The sequence below is a fragment of the Aedes aegypti genome, unplaced genomic scaffold (genome assembly GCF_002204515.2).
Source record: "Aedes aegypti strain LVP_AGWG unplaced genomic scaffold, AaegL5.0 Primary Assembly AGWG_AaegL5_hic_scaff_1765_PBJ_arrow, whole genome shotgun sequence".
Lineage (NCBI taxonomy): Eukaryota > Metazoa > Arthropoda > Insecta > Diptera > Culicidae > Aedes > Aedes aegypti.
In genome coordinates, this window is record NW_018735229.1 from 486 (window position 1) to 15,398 (window position 14,913).

Genomic DNA, 14,913 nt, shown 5'->3' on the forward strand with positions numbered 1-14,913 from the left:
GAAGGCTCATTTTAATCAAAATTTTCTATAGATATCTATAAAATGTATAATACTCGACTACCTTAAGACGCCCTCTTTAGTGGTTGTCAACTTCAAATAATGATTTTATTGTCTTTTTATGATTTTCATGAGCTGTCCCGGAATTTGAATCAAAGTGCCCGGAATATGGAGCAAGAGTAATGAAGCGCCCGGTATAAGAATCATGAAACAGTGTCCACACATTTCTATTTATTTGAAATTAATTCATGCATCAAGAAACAAAATCTTCATCCACCCATTCGAAAGTTTAAGTGTTTTGAAGGCTCGATAGCGCCGAAGAATCATACAGATTAATTTAATTTATATGCTTCCTGATGGGTTATACTTCATTGAGGCCTTAAGTGTCCGTAATATGAAATCAAAACGGTACCATATTGGGAGTTTTCAAGGATTATCTTGTAGCAAATTCTGAAGAAATTTCTATAAGCATTCTCAAAACTAGTGGAGGAAATGATCGACCGTGTTCCTGGGCGAATTGGTGGAGGAAGTCTCTGAAGGTATCCCCTAGAAAATATTTCTAGTTAGAAATCTGTGGATATGAGAATCATTAAAACTTTTCCTCGAGATATTTGAGAAGACATTTCTGAAGAACCTGTGGAATAGTAACGTAAAAGCTTTTTGAGACTCTAGGCACATAAATATTCGGAGTTTTTGAAACTTGCGTTAAAATAGAGATCAAGTCTCAACAAAGAAATTTCCTTGCAACCAGCCCTGCTACAACCCCCAGCAATCCCAACTTACCTCTTCGACCTGTAGTTTTTCATTCAACAACTGTCCCTTGGTCATCAGTTCACGTTTGGAGCATTTGCATGTTCTCGTTCAATTGGGTGAGAGTGGCGGCGCTTTCCTGCGCAAGCGGCATGCTTCTCGGAGAGTTGCAAATACTTAGCCTGCAGCTGTTGGAACTGGTGGGAGAGCGTTTGCTTTTCGGCAGCAAACTTTTCCGAAACGAGCTGGATCTGCTGGGTAAGGTTTTGAACTTCCAAGCGCTTAACGTTCAACTCTTCGGTGAAACTTTTCAGGGCCGCGCCATTGTGAGTTTTCTCGTTGTTCAACTCTTGGCGGAGTTCCTTCAACTTGGCATGCAATCCGGAAGCAGCATTCTGTTCTTCGAGCAATTGGTTTTCCTTTTCTTGCAACTGTTTCTTCAATTTCTGCAGCGGATCGGATGGATCGTTCCACTCGGACGGATCTTTAGTCAACGTGTCTTGCTGTTTGTTCAGCAGAAAGTCAATCAAGATTTGGATGTCATTACGAGGAAGGTCCGCTTTGCCAAGAATTCGAACCAACGATTGCACATTGGCAGCGTCCTGGACCTCAGCAGACAACTGTTGCGTGATGAGTTCATTTTTCTTTTTCTTATTGGACTTTTCCTTGTTGGATTGAACGTTGGCTGTTGCTGGTTTGGGTTCACTTACAACGGGAGCAACGGTAGCGACAGGGGCCACGACAGGAACAATGGGAATCTCTTCGACTGCACTGCCCTTCGGCGATGGCTTGACATGGTCCTTATTCTTGTTCTTGCGCTGCTCCTTGGGTGCCGGCTTGGCTCTGGATTCTTCCTCTTTCTGTATAGAATTAAAATGGAGAAATTAGGATTGTATCAAATTGATCAGATAACATGTTTGACTACGTACATGCTGGCGGGGCAATCTCGAGGGCGTCTTTGGATGAATCTCTTCAAAATGATTGATCTCTTGAGCTGGTTCTTGCTTGACGAGAACGGGTTCCGTTTTGTTTAGAAGAATTCCTCCCTTTTGTTTGTTCTTTTTGCCTTGGTTTGGCTTGTCTTTTTTCTAGAAATAAACAGAAGAAATGTTTGTTTTTTTTTTCATTGTACTAAAGAATTATTTACTTAAAATATAAGTACTTAATAATTATTCCGCAAACATTAAATAAACGATAATGCAGCTCACAACTAAGGGTTCATGCTCGAAGAGCGACAAGACTTATTAAAGATTTGAGGTTGTGCATACACCACTGGAAATAGCTCTCAAGGATTGCAAGGGGTAAGGATTTGTTGAAGCATCTAGAGTAAAGCAACCATTGGATTCCATAGGAACGATTGGTTGGACAGGGAGTGTCAAGTCGCAATTTATCGTGTTAAGGGAGTTGATTGAAAGGTGGAAGAGCACTACCACGAACACCTGAATGGCATGACAGAAGTCATAACAGCATCGTTACGGTGAAAAAGGGCGATGTGCCGTCACCCACGTTAAGTTATCGAACAAGCAAAGTGAAACAACTTAAGGTAAAAGATAAACCGAAAATAAGCTTTCAATTTAAAAACGTAACGAATCTGGAAAATCAGATTCAGGTCACTCAATAGTATTCATAATTCGATCATTTTTTTATCGTCACCTCAAGAACAATAAGGTCAAAATGTATAGACAAACTTTGTTTATGAAGTCGAAAGAGACTAATATTTTATTTGACCTAAGAGTAAGGTAAGAAAGGTGGTACTGGCATGGAAATTATTAGGGTTGCAATGCTAGTAAATGGACCCCTTAGTAGCTGAAATTCATTCGCGACGCTTTTTCCGCAATGATATCTCAGACCGGTATACGTTTTGTGGAGTCCTAACAACAAATTCAATGTTCTTTACTTCATAGTACGCCTATAGAGCATACAAAATCATTCGATTTTTCCAGCGAAATATACATTTTTAAAAACTGTTGTCCGAATGCCTATTATGGACCCTCCTGGGGTTCATAATAGGATTGTTTACAAATTTGACGTTTTCGTATTATGGACCCTCCATTTGATTCCCATGTAATCCGGCTTGCTGCCGACGTGCCCTATTGCGCCTAACCAAATAATTTTGCCTGAAACTGCTGACTTACAATGCAATCGAAGTTCCCCCGGTGGATTTTCATAGGAAATAAGGTTGGTTTGAGTGTTTGTTTTTTTTGTTTTTCTTTAGGGGGTTCCATAATACGCAAAGGGTCCATAACCGGCATTGACTCCCTAGATGGGTTTCGGATAAGTTGGCAATTTGTTAAATAATAAAACACGTTATAAAGTATTGTATTATTTCCAAAATAATACAATACTTTATAAACGTGTTTTATTATTTAACAAGTTGCCAACTTATCCGAACCCCATCTAGGGAGTCAATGCCGGTAGAATGGGTTCGGATAAGTTGGCAACTTGTTAAATAATAAAACACGTTATCTGGGGGCCCAGATAGCCGTAGCGGTAAACGCGCAGCTATTCAGCAAGACCAAGCTGAGGGTCGTGGGTTCGAATCCCACCGGTCCGAGGATCTTTTCGGTTGGAAATTTTCTCGACTTCCCAGGGCATAGAGTATCTTCGTACCTGCCACACGATATACACATGCAAAATGGTCATTGGCATAGTAAGCTCTCAGTTAATAACTGTGGAAGTGCTCATAAGAACACTAAGCCTGAGAAGCAGGCTTTGTCCCAGTGGGACGTAACGCCAGGAAGAAGAAGAATTATCTCCAAAAAAAAAAAACGATCGAGATTTATCACAATCACTTATTGAACAATGCGTATTGGGTCGAGGATCTTTTTGCCGTTGAAGTTGTTTTCGCAAGCAGTTGCGTTACGAAAATCTCAAAATGATATGGATCATGCTTGAGATTTTCACGCTTGATTTGTAGCTCACACAGCGCAAACAGCCAAAACATCATGTATGAGACGTATGCACAGCACTTATCGTTTGTTATTCTACTAGACATATAACAAACTTTGTAATGTGAACAACAACTTTGGGTTTTAACAGATTTTCGATGAGTTATGATTGAATCATTTTTTTAAGGCCTGAGCGCAAACAAATTATTTTCCACCAATATCTCATGCGTGAGTTTCGAATAAGTTTGCTCTCGCGGGAGAACTCAATGATTAAAATTTGAGTTTGAGTCTACCAATACTACTTCTAAGGGCCACAAAAATATCCTCGATATGCAATGCAACAGTGGCAAAGAAAGCTCTGCTTTGGTGTTCATATAACATAACGCTATGAAGCAGACTCTGTCCCAGTTTGCTACGTAATGCCAGAAAAGAAGAGCACCTAATAAGTTTCTAAAATGGAATCGTGGTATGTGGCAATCGCAACATTGATCCACAATCATTTTCAAATTTTCTTTATCTTCTTACCTTATGTTGAGAATCGGTCAGCGCAAATGCCTCGGTCTCCACATATTCCACACTGGCGTTAGTCTTCTTGCTAGCATAGGTCAACGGGTTGATCTCCTCTTCCATTTGACTCTCGGAAGAGTTCGAATCGCTTTCCGCTTCAGCCGCGTCGGATTCCTTCACAGCCGCAGCGCTCTTTTGCTTCTGCTGTTGGCGGTTTCTTGTTCACTTTCTTGCCCTTCTTGTGCGCGTTGTCCTTACCGGTGGAAGCGGCCTTGGCCGTTCCGGCTGTACCCAGAATCTTTTCGCGCATCTCACGCTTCTCCTTCAGTTCCTCTTCAAACGATTTGCCCGACAGAGGCTTGAGCAGGAAGAAATGCAGTCCCAAAAGCGAGACCAGGGTCCCAACGAGGATTACGACAAAGATAGACAGATCCATATTTGCATGATTCGGTTCACGGACAACGGGTAATAGACTATTCCGGTCGAGGGAATGAAGGACACTAACCACACGAACACAAAATACGAAATGGCCTAAGCACTATGAACACGGTTTGCCGATGCCAGTCACTGCAAAGAGATAGAAAGAGAAATAATTGATTAACTTTTATTTTTTAATTTGAATGATAACTTGTTACACAATTGAGCGAACATCAACATGGCCCGGAAAGAAACGCGAAATTATTTGCAATCAAATAGGAAAAAGCCGATGTGGGGTGCGTTTAAGGCGGTAGAAGAGGAATCGTTAGTAGCGGTGGTTTGATGGACATCCCAGTCGTTCGCCACTGATCAAACCAACTCTCGATCGCGAATTTTATTCATCAGTGTTTGAACCGAGATTTGGATCATTAGGCCCATTACATAATTTAAAACAACACCCGAAGTGACTGAATCAATTTTTGTTACGGAGAGATTTCGAAAAGCGTAATATGTGTGTTATTTACTGCTTTCAAAAGTTTAAAAAAAAAACACAGAAAGTTAGACTGCGCCGTTTGTTCCTTCATGGAACATTAACAATAATTGTCTTATATAATAAAATAAACCAAATAGAGAACAATCGTAGAGTAGAAGATACGAAACATGGCATACTCCAAGAGTAATGTTATAATAAGTATCTTTAGAGAATCTTAGCAGACTATTTTCAGAGCACACTGTTAAGGAATGCTTTGGAGATTCCTTGCGACTTAACGATTTTTATTTTAAATAAGTCATGCAGCAGGGAGTTATTTAACAATATTTCGCCAGGAATTTCTTTACAAACTAATTGTGTCATTTGCACAAAATTTCATCCAGTTATTACCCCCAAGATTTGTCCAGGAATTCATCCATTCTATCACGGATTTATCTTCTTCTTGGCATTACTGGGACACACTGAAACAGATCCTACTTCTCAGTTTAGTGTATTTATGAGCACTTCCACTTTTATTAACTGATTTAAGAGATTTTTCACCTTTATTAACATAATTTGTTATTCGAAGTCCTAGAACTTTGGTGTCTTCGGCAAACTTTCTTATTTTTACACGTTCTAAACTCTAGGACGTGAAATAAAAAAGTTTTCATCGCAGCGCCACCTATGCGTGAAAAGAAGTTTTTCCAAATTTCCAAAGCAGTTTTTCAGTGTTCTTCAGGATTTCCTTCAAAATCATTGTTCAGATGATACTTTAGGGAGTTATCCCAAAGATTTCTCCTGAGCTTCCTTCAAAAAAATCTACTAGAATAATTCATGCTTTATTTATGATCTCACCCTAAAGGAATTTTAATAGATGTTTTCTTCTCTGGAAGAATTCTTGTAGAAATCCAATGAAAACCAGTGCCGGTACCAATGGTTGTAATGGACTATGGAATAAAACGTATACTTTTGAGCTTGAGCGGAGGTCGTCCGTGGTTGCTACTCCAGTATCAGCTGCACTTACACAAGGAACCAATCAGATGAATGTTTGGGACTAACAGACACCCCCAGTGTATATGTGCTGGTGATCTTCTATGCTTAGGCAACAATGGCGCCTCCAACGTCCGAATGCAACCAATCAGGGGAAGGGGGAGAAATTGATGCAGCATTGTAATTATTTCATATTAGAACATTTCAACAACATTAAGGCCACGTGCATGATGGAGTATGGTCAGAGCATGAATTTAGGCAATTTTGCGCTCATTAGTATTGTGCACTTTGAAAGATTATAGGCAGTGTTCATTTAATAAGTAACGCTAAAATTTGGTAGTTTTCGACCCCTTGCCCCCAACCGTAACTCTTTTTGTATGAAAAATTTCAAATTTTTGTATGAACCATAACGCTTGAGGCCTACTCTCCCCACTCCCTAGAGTGTTACGTAATTTGTAGATGGGGTCATACATAGGTTTTCGCTTTCAAATTTCGTTTGAAACGTGGTTAGCCACGTAGGGTAAGTTAGTTAGACCATAAAAATTACATGCGCTATTTTGTATGGATAGATCGTCCCTAGTTTTAGTCCAATTGCCAAATTTCAGCTTTTTATCTTATCAAAAAAGTCATATGAATAATTCAGCTGTCGCTAGAATTTAGCTCACTTGCATCATTAGTGGCCGTCGTGTTGCAGTAGTCTAGTGGATCAAATGAGGGAAGCAGTTTTCTAAAATAAAAGTATCAAAATGAAGAAATGTCACAAAGATGATTTTTAGACTCCATTCGAAAGATTTTAGTTGCTGCTCCGAGGAAAAAAATATTATGTAAAAATCAATTATTTTGTTTGAAATTCCTTGAATCATTGCCGAACGGCTATTACTGAACCTCTAGCGCGACTACTGGAGTATGTGTCCTAATAGTGGCTTAGGCGATTGTATGCTCAAAACAAAATTGGATCTCTCTTTTTATATTTTTTCCTTATAGTAGAGGTTGAAATCTTAGGATTGACACCGAAAGATCTCTTTTAGAATTTTCCGTTATTATGTCATGATTTTTTTGCTTAGATAATCCACTATTGGCACCGGCACAAATTGCTGGAGAAATCACTTGAGACTTGGATTTCTAGAGAAGATCCCTACGTGTGTCCCAGAATGTATTTCTTGGGGAAACTCTGACACTGAAAAAAATATGGCTTTTCCTCGAAGCATCTGTGAAGGGGTTCTGCAGAACCGGTAGAAGAGCTATAAATGAATTTTTGTATTTTCTAGGATTACATCAGGATTATTTTTAAGGAATCTTCGATATTTTTTTAGCAGAAATTCTTGTTTTGATCAGATAACCAAGAAATTGGTCCATTATTGTATAATAGACTCTTTGAGAATTTCTTCATGAACCAACACAGCAATTTTCGTGGAATTTTCTTTAAAAAAAGATTCTGAAGGGTTCCATGGCGCAATATATGGGAGGAAGCGTTCAAAAAGCTTTACCAGAAAAAAAGCTTTGAAGTTCTTTGAGAATTCCTCGGATAATATCTGGAAGTTTAATCAATCGATTCCGAAGCATTATTCAATCAAGAGATTGAAACCGATAACTTGTCCCGCCGAGAAGGTGCACAAAAGCGAGATTTCCAAAAATGTTGTACAAAATACAAAGGCGCGACTACAGAAGTGGTAATACCAAAAAATCATGATAATCATTTAAACGCGGTTGAGAGATTAGTAAAAATTGTCTTTTTTGTTGAAATTTGTTTAAAATGCCAAAATATTATATGACAATTTCTTCGGGAAATTAAAAAAAAAACTGATGTAACAAAAAACATCTTGTTATTAAGAGACTTTAGAGTGGAAGGAGAGTTTTTGAAGAGTTGCATTAAAATCATTTGTGATCAAGTCTCTAAAATAAGACCTGCTAACACCCTAGTCTACATTGGTGAACGAGATAAAAGGGCAGTGCATGCCAGTGTTTATACAGACTGGTCAATGTTGACATGCTGTAGCTTTATTTTGTAATAATCTGAAGTTTCCAACATAGAACTACAAACAATCTTCATTTTGTAATAGGCAACATTTCGATTTTCTTCAAATATCTGCCTCACTTTCAGACAGTGACTGAGAAAAAATATATGTTTGTGATCAGAAAATTAAAGATATTTGTAGTTCTGTGGACAAGTTGTCCTCTAATGAAATAAAACTAGAGAGTGTTAGGTTGACATTGGTGTGAAATTTGACATACGTTGCTATTATTCCGAACAGCAATGTATATTTCTTTATCTGAGAAACCAGCATCCGGAAGTTCACTCCAGGCTATTCTTATCATTGATCTCACTACGCGTGTTAAAAACTAAGTCATGGCAAAAATACCATCGCATGACACAGAGCGGTACATATTCAAATATGTGCTTAAAATTAGTCAGCAACACGTTTCTCTGGAGCATGTGAATAAATTCAATCAAAAAGCTATTTGTATTTGAAGATTACAGCTGTTCAGCGATCGTTTTGCTGTGCTCGAATGAGGCAATCCAATAATTGATGTAACAGGCATGATTTTTAAAAGACGATTGTGTTTCAACATCCAAGCCGCCACGCCAACGTAAGATTTGTTCTAAGCTTGTTCTAACGAATGTATGCGTAGGTACCCCCATTGGAATCCCGTTGCTCAATCAGTCAATGGACTGAACTGGTCAATTAATCTAGCAACTTCTCTCTCGCTGTTCTCCGCAGCTCGCTTACTGTAGGGTAACGCGGGGAAAGATGGGTCACAAGGCAAGATGGGTCAGTGACATGCTTGAGTGCAACATACCTTATTTGATGACATGAATAATTTTGTCAGCTGAGCAGCATGTTTTAATTCAACAGCCTATAAATTACTATTTTGTTTTTCGATCCGTTTCTTGCTTGTAAAATGTTTCCGAGAATAAATCTCAAAATTCGCGGTGATTTACGGAAACGTGTTGATTTCTATTAGATATCTCAAACTTGTCAAATTCCACAGATGACGATCAGCGTGAGAGGAGGGGCCTCAAGGCTGGGATACAATGTTGTGAGTGGCAACGCGGCGCGGTTGGTTTTGACAGAAAATGTATAGATTAACTTGTCAAAACTTGTAGCTCACATCATTTGTAGCTCAATCTTTATTATATCGACTCATATTATGAATCAGAACACTATAACAGCAATTTTATCTGCGAGGTAAAGGACATACCATACCACCGTTTTGGCCTTTCTTTCGAAATCATCTTATCTTTGATTAATAACAGTGGTATGGTTTTAAATGGCTCACAGTTATGGATCAAACGCTTTTAGGAATTTTCATTTTGCTTGGGCATTACGTCCTCACTGGAAATTTTGTAAGCGGAAGCACTTCTCTAATCCCTTTTTAGTGTTGTAAAAAAAATTATTTCGGAAGTATTAATTTTCGCGAAGTTATTGAGTAGATGGTATGAGAGAATTGAATGGAGTCAGATAACCCCTTATGAAGCAACAGTGTCGAAATATGCTTAAGCGTATTATAATTGATTGCGATGCTGTGTATATTTATGTTTCATGTAGGTAAAATGTGTCCTTCGTAATTGCAACTCTATTTGATGAGATATTCTCCGTTTAATCCAACTCTGATTCATAATTGTGGGTGACTACTGTTTTCAGTTACGAAGGTTCATTCCTCAAGTAACCCGCTTCGCCCCGGGTTACCCTATGTTCTTTATCGCTTTTCGCGCAACTCATCACGTCAGCCTTTTGCGTAGGACCTACCGGTCATTTCGGGGTATTGTTGGCCATAGGTTGTCTTCGTTGTCTGTTCGTACATTATACCGTTTCTTTAGCCGCAGCAAATCGCTTCGACTCTCCGGCTATTCGCGTTCTCCTTATACATACATACTTTGCTTACTTCATTTCTGTCTTGGAAGTATTTTCGTTAAAAGAGAAGACCGGTTACCGGTTACTGGGCTATAGCCTAGCTTTCTCGAAACAAGGCGACCTAGCCCAGTAGAAAAAAAATCTTGCATTTAGCTGATAACCGTTCCGAAAGGAATTTCTTATTATTTTTTGGCTATTTAAATTTTTTGAAAAGAGTGATCATTCAGAAAGTCACAATGGATAGATTTTCATACATTGATAAGTGGATCTAACTGTAAATATTTTAAATGAGTCATAGGAATAGGCTAATGACAACAAAATTCGCGATCACTATATCAGTGTTTCCGACCTATTAAGTACTATCTATGCTCGCAGTCAGTGGTTGAACTTGTAAATTTACGCTTAAACGAAATCTGATGACGACGACGGTTCTCTCTCGAGTTTTCCCAGCTCTTCCATTCACAGGCCGCACATTCAGTTCAGGCGATCCAGCTATAAGCAAGCGAATATAGCCATCGTGATGGTTGGTATACTGATTCGATTGTATGCGGCGACGACGAGGAGAGTTCATTCGCTTCTCCTGTCCGCTAACACCTCTCACTCGGTTAGTAACCGTTTTCATTGATCGGAGGTTCTCAACCGATAGGACGCTTACTGGCTCTCTACGGTTTTATTATGGTTTCATTTTCTTAAATATATTTGTATAAGGAAATAAAACATATTTTTGGCAGTGTTAGGCTATACTGTACACGTTTAGAATGAACTACACTACGAGTTTGTTAGTTTCAGTCGGAAAGAAGCGAACTATTTTTTTCTCTCATTCATCATGACCCTAACAGAGTATTTATATAATATTCTAGCCATGAGTTAATCCTCTTTGAGTGTTATTGTGAGTTAAAAACAAAATAAGTAATCATGCTGCTCAAACTGTAATTTATACATAAATACGGTGTAGATAAAGCTAACATTACTGTATAGCTACAATTAAAGTTGATTTAAAGTGGGAAAGGGCCCTAGTAGAGCCATATTGAAGTTATAATTTATACCATAACTTCGACATTTGTGGGGCCAGTCCCCAACTCAAATCAACTTGAAATGTTGTTATACAGCAATGCTTGCTTCATATATACCGTACTTATGCATAAATTGCAGCCTAAGCATCATGATTTCTTGGGATAAGCATCCCTCTGAGGGAAATAAACAAGCCAGTAGTGTACTTCATTCTAAGCGTGTACTTCTCGTGCTATTTCCTTGGTCATTAGACTGATGCAAATTTCAATAATGTTCTGTTCCCCTTCGCTTAACCCTTTCTTTCCCATTGTAACAAAAATTTACCATCGATTTTCGACGAACGCTAGCTAAATCTAATTGATGCGATTAGCTCAATAATGATTGGAATAGCTTAATACGCCTTATCAAACATCGCATTAAGTAACCTAAGGGTTAATCTATTGAAACACAATCAACTGGGAGAATTGATTTTTAGGCGTGTTCATTTGAATTGATGACATCTCTGGTGAAATTGTTTGTTCAGTCTCGGAAATCTTGTACAAGATAAAACAGAGTGACTACTAAAATAGTAAGTATAATAACTAGGCCTAAATTTTCAATTTGTTTGAAGAAGACTTTGAAAATAATCTCTTGTCAATCGAAACATTTATAAATTGATTTTCTTATACATTTTCAATCGTCGAAGATTTTTTTTAATGGGAAGAATTTCCTGAACAGTTTTAGAAGAGTGTAAAAAATGAATCATTTTCGTAAGAAAAACTCATTCTAAGATTGAGCAAGGAACCAAACGGATGAATGTTTGGGATTAACAGACACCGTCAATGTAAAAGTACTGGTGATTTTTTATTTTTAGGCAACTATGGTGCCTGCCATGTCAGAATGCAGACCAATGAGGGGAAGTGAGGGGAAATGATGATGCATTAAAATTGGCTCCCACAGTAGACCGTATATACTACTGCGTTTGCTCCAGTTCATGCGGGAAGGTGTAGGGGTGATAAATTTATGGCAGAGAGGCTTGCTAATTGGTTAGCAGACTGCCTATGTATTAGGCGTAAGAAAAGGCGTGCTATAATGATGGAGATTGGAAGCATAAGGAAACGGTTTTTTTGGCAAATGCTATGAACGAATAGATCAACTTTGATATATTAAGAGTGGGAATATAGAAGCAAGTGAAAGATACAACTACAAAGTACGAGGAAAGGGACGGGCCTGGGATTGAAACCGGTAAAGCGGTAGCAGCTTTGAAGGCATTATTTGGATAAAAAACTAGACGTAGCCCAATCAAACCCCAAAATCAAAACTCCTATACTGCCCATAACTGCATATTTGTAACATCCAACAAAAGTAGGCATTGAGTAAATGGAATACCAAGTGTAAATTTAATAACAGTATGGGAAGAAACTAAAGTTTCTAAAAATTACCAAGAATTCAAAAATGCTTATTTGAGGCTGAAATTTTATACAACTCATATCGCATACTGGGTGAACAGTCAAAAAATAATTCTGATGGAAATTTCATCGCTACTTCATTACTGGACTCATGTTTAATCTCAATGTGACAAAATAACTTGGTATTTTTTCGGGTTTTCTAGAACAAACTCACAGATTTCAGTGAGTTGATCGAAAGTATTTGTCATTTGATGACTCTCTCCGGTATTAACCCGAAAATTTCAAAAATGTCGAATGTGACAAATATGCAGTTATGAGCAGTATAGTAAATCGTGGAAAATTCACCTGTCAGGCCTTTTTTGAATGTTTCAGAACGTAAAGATATATGCTAAGAATGTACTTGTAGGGCACGTGTCTCATACTGCACATTTTCTGCCAATCAATATGCTGATGTCCAGGAGGGTGAAATGAGCCATTAATTATCTATCAAACATTGATTTAACATAGCGTCCAGTGTATTTGTTTTAATTATTTTTCGACTGACAAAACATATGATTTTTTGAATAGGAGACATACCTTACTGATGCGTAAAACATTCAACAAAATGTTGAAAAGAGGAAAAGCGTCATCAAATACGACGATTCAAAGCAATATATTTAATTGTCAAAAACTAGCACTAGCAGTACATGAGCCGTATACTAAAAAAACAGGACCAAGTAATGACAAACCGACCAGAAAGTGGGTACCAAAACGCGAAGTACCAAAACCGGTGTGAGGAAGAGCTGAAATGTGTGCAGGATGACAGCCGTGTCAGTCCTCTGCTGATGTCAGAGATTCAGCCTTACGTGTTCAGCAAAATGGACATTCAGTCTTTCGTGTTTCAGTCTTTTGTTGAAATCCCAAGAACACGAATCGGGCCATCGTCACGGCTACAGGTATTTGAATTCTATGATGTTTAACATTGCATTGAGGCAATCGCATATGAAGCATATCGGTGCCAACGATGAGCCCAATAACTAAAAAAACTGATGAAGGGATAAAAAAGAGCCCGGAATAGAAAACATTTTCCCAATGTTCTGGAAATAAATCGAGAACATTGACGTTTCCCTACTTTACTTTAATTCTGTAGAGACAAGCAGATGTACAGGCCTAGCATATAAGATTATAACTATAATTTAGTTTGTAGGAACGATACTCTGGCGATTTTTATCATTTTCAGTTCATGAAAAAATGTGTTTTAAGAAAACTACAGTTGGAAAACTATAAATCACAAAAGTAGCTACAAATAGTTCTTAAAAGTTAAAATGAATGTGATTCACTTCAACACAGGGATTTTCTAAAACATACATCTCCAACCTTTTGAACCGCGGGCTAGATTCCAACGTTTTCGTGAAATTGTACCAAAGACGAATGATGATAAAATACATAATGGAAAAAAATGTTACATGCGGATAAAACTCTGTAAGTACCTATCCCTGTATTCTGTGACAAACTTGTACAGCATTCAAAGTAAGTTGTGCTCAGAGCATTTCGTGAGCTTCTATCTATTTAAGAGTGCTTAAAAAAACAATCCAATCCAATCTCAAACTCCCTCCCTCCATAAGCCCTTACGTAATTAATGGACGACACCTGAGATCGCAACATGGAAAGTGAATGCTCAAAACGCTGTCTGAGATTTTCAAAGAATCCTTCTGAAAATGTTATCAAAATCTCGCCTTGCCTTTTCTTATTATAAAACTAGTATTATGTGAAAACCAGTCCTTGTAAGAATATTGTCCTAAATGTGTTAGTAATTCTGGTTAGGACTCTGAGGAATTCTGTTTGAGCTTCTGTGGAACCCTGTCTAAGTTTTCCACGACAATCAAACTCAGGGGTCTTTGCGTTCTGTTCCCAAGAGTTTGTGAGCAACACTCATGTAAAAATCCTGCAGAATGTTCTTTTTATGGAACTAATTCAGAAGATTAAGTTTGGCCAGTTTGTCCTTTTCAAATTTTGTCGCAACATGATAGCAATTCATTTAATTTTACTTTAAAACGCTCTATGAAGTAAGTCATAAGGAAAAAAATGCGTTGTTTATTGTTCGGCCACGTGGCCGTGCGGTTAGTGTCGTCAGGCATCTAAGCGAATCGTGTCATGGGGTGTGGGTTCGATTCCCGCTGCAGCCATTGAAACTTTTCGTCAAAAAAGTTTCTCGGCTGTGCATGATTGTCCGTTGTCTAGTGTTAAGTTACAGTCTGTGCAGCTAAATGGCTGAAGACAGTGTCCGTGTCTTTTTTTATATTATTCAAATTGATAAAAACTACTCGAATTTTCATTATCATGCGCTTCAAATCAGAAACATAAGTTAAAAATGATTCAAAAGTTGAAATTTGTGTCTTGGCATGTTATAACTGGACAACGGTCCAGATATGAGCAGTCTTCAAACTCTTCGCGGGCAGTACGTTGGGTAGGCCTGCTCTAAAACATAAACTCCATGACAGCATTAAGACAGATTTTGTTCAAAATTCAGACTAAGTAAATTATGGGTGAGTCCATTAAAAAATAAAGTATGTAATTCAAAGTCCTCATTTTTAAGCTTAGGATAAATTTATGAATGAATCTATAATTTGACATTTTCAATCACGATACACGAATCTTAATAA

The 14,913-nt window shown here is 38.0% G+C and overlaps 1 pseudogene; it reads right to left on the reverse strand.

Annotated features, from left to right (window-relative positions):
* Positions 1-753: 753 nt before the first annotated feature.
* On the reverse strand, positions 754-4,632 carry LOC5564867 (annotated as a pseudogene).
* Positions 4,633-14,913: the final 10,281 nt, after the last annotated feature.